We start from the raw sequence: 3125 nt of genomic DNA on the forward strand, positions 1-3125 counted from the left end.
AATTGGAAAAATAAGTTCTAAGTGTGAATGGTATGTTGATGCTTTGATGCGTTTAAGTAATTGTAACGCGTTGGTGCGTTAGAGATGTGCAACAAAACGCACGACACTCCTATTGACGTTCAAGTTTTCCTAAATCAGACCCAAGTATAAATCCAATTTAGGTTCCTGATAAGTCCAGGGTCGAACTCAGGGATTCAGTTAAGCTAACGCAGACCTTGCGTTGTAGCTATTGTAGGGGTTTCCTAAATGTATGAGAGAAATGTGTGATTTACACTACGGTGTTGTGCCTGTGTAAGAAGATACAAAAGAGTTGAGTAGTGAGTAATGGATCATACGAAAATGGATTTTAATGTAAGTGGTATGCGTCGATCTAAGATGAATGTACACAAACCAGAGTGTGATGTAGATGAAATGGGATGATTTGCTTATATTTGTTTATGCGTTAGACTTTATAAAACATTTCTCAATGCAAATAACATATAAAACCTATCTCTAGGATGCATGCGTCGAACACAGAATGCAATAAATACTAGTAAGTCTATCTCTAGATTTACTAGGCGTTCTACTTGATGCGGCTTAGTTATTCTCTCGAATAGTCTAAGTTAAAGATGCTTTTACCAATTGATCAAGATGGCTTAAGCGTTTGAAATGGAGTTTTACATAAAGTATAAATGCATTCAACATAAACAAGAAGCAAACGGTGGCAAAGTGTGATGGATCAAATATATGAATTTTATAAAGAAGCAGATTGTCTTTACAACAACATTATTTAATCAAATGAAATGAAAGCGATAAATGAGATGAAAGGAACGGAGTCAAGCCGTAGAGTACAATCTTTTGTATCTCTTTGGCTCAATTCTAGTTGTGTACAATCACTTGTATAGGAATTAGACGAAGTGTCTTTCTCAAGCTTGACTTCCTCCACTCCCTGACCGACACTTCTTACTCATGCGTTAGCTTTTTGTTGAAATCCTGCAATATAATACGTTAGTGCCGCAGTATTTAGTAATAAACATTCTTTTGCATGAGTTTGCTAATGTTTGAGTAATTCCATGCGTTTCTTCTAAAAATAAGGAGAATTTATCATTAAAAACCTTAGTTGTTCCAACTTAAGAGCAAAAATAACTTGTATTTCTACAAGTTATTAGGTTGTAAATATCGAAAAAGGGATTATTCTTCACGAAATAAACAGACTATGTGTTTCTCGAACACTCTTCCATTGGATGGGCTTCTCCGCAAGTGGCACAACCTTGCGTTCATTTGCTCGATTGTGTTGACTTGTCCCCTATGCGTTCCTGGGCTGCTGATTGTGATTCCTTGTATTAAATTCATCATCGCATTCATTTGGTTTTGTAGGGATGCAATGGCCCCATTATTTGCGTCACTATCTTTAATTCTAAGTCATTGACCGCTTTCTTTCCAGTCTTCATGATTCTTCGAAATGCGATCAAGTATATTCTTAGCCTCATCATATGTTTTATCAAGCAGACCTTCAGCTGCTACCGCATTGGCAGGCGTTTGCGATGCGGGTTCAATCCGTGGTAGAAAATTTTCATTTGTAGACAATCTGGTAAGCCATTGTGTGGACAATCTCGCACCAGTCTTTTAAACCTCGCCTAGGCGTCACTGAGTGATTCGTCGATATCTTGTTCAAAATTAATGATCAGCTTCCTCCGTCTTGCATTTTCTGTCGAGGGGAAGTACTTCTTCATGAACTTTTCAATTACCTGTTCCCATGATGTAATCTCCCCTGGTTCAAGAGAATAAGCCCATTTTCATGCTTGGTCACATAGCAAAAATAGGAACAACGTTAGTCGAACCTCCTCAGCGGAGATGTTTGGGAACACAAACGTATTGCAGATTTCAATAAAACTTCGAAGGTGGGCGTGCAGATCCTCGCCATGCCTACCACCAAACTTTCTGGCAATTTGAATCATCTGCAGCATCACTAGCTTCATCTTGAACCTCGATCCATCCAGGGCTGGCCTCATGATTCCTGGTGAGAAATCAAAAATTTTGGGCAACGCATAGTCCCGAATGGGCCTATTGTAGTCGTTCGCCAAGAGAATAGGGTTCGCCATGATATTATTTGCATTCGATGATCTGTCTTCCGGTTGCTCTGCCATGTTGGGATTTCTCTCTTGTTGTTGATGTAAGCAGTTGTCCCTTCTTCTTCTTCGAAAAGTTCTCTCAATCTCTGGGTCATAATCGAGCTCAGGAACTTGTCCTTCGCTAATATGATGCCCGTTTCTTCTCTTATCAAAGGAGAGGCAGTGCACAGAGATGGAAAGCTGCAAAGAAAATAAAAAAGTTTCCGTTAGACAATATGTACTGCCATAGTCCCCGACAACGGCGCCAAAAACTTGATGCGTTATGAATATGATGAAATAATGATGTATATTGCGATGGTGGTGTATGCATTGCACATGCAAGTTTTCCTAGTAAAATCCAAGTATAAATCTTACTAGGTTGCCTGGTAAGCCCAGGGTCGAACACAGGGACTATGGAGATAGTATGCGATGGTAAATTCTGATTCCCTTGCGGTAACAATCAAAACAATAAGTTGGTTGGTATGTTTGTTTAAAATATAAATTCTATGTGGCGGAATTGAGGAAAGAGTTGATAACAGTGAAAGTTATAATGAGTATGCGGGGAAGGAGTTGAGAAGGGATTTAGCTAACACTTCCTAAGATTGCATTCAAGTTATGTGATCATGCTACACACATAATACAACAGGTCATCTCTTAATGCAAATGCTATAGCTCCTAATTTTAGGATGCATGCGATGTATATAATGGTGTCTATAAGACTTATGTCTAAGCCTCTATTCTTGTCTATGCGATGATGAATGACACACACATACACAAGGTGACCGCATACTATCATATCCTATTTCTAGGGTGTATGCGATGCATGTTAGCAAACAGAACTTATCTCTAAGTTTCTATCTCTTGCTTATGCGGTTGTTAATCTAAATCTCTCAAGCCTAGATTCTAACCTAACTCTCTCAAGTCTAGGTTCTTTCTTTAGATTACTCTCTCAAGTATCTCTAAAGGGGTGATGGACACATACATAAGACAAGATGATCGCATAAGATGAAGATCTTAGGTCATGCTAGCTAAGTG

Source organism: Benincasa hispida, chromosome 11, assembly GCF_027475165.1.
Source record: "Benincasa hispida cultivar pf3 chromosome 11, pf3_genome.v1.1, whole genome shotgun sequence".
NCBI classification, from domain to species: domain Eukaryota; kingdom Viridiplantae; phylum Streptophyta; class Magnoliopsida; order Cucurbitales; family Cucurbitaceae; genus Benincasa; species Benincasa hispida.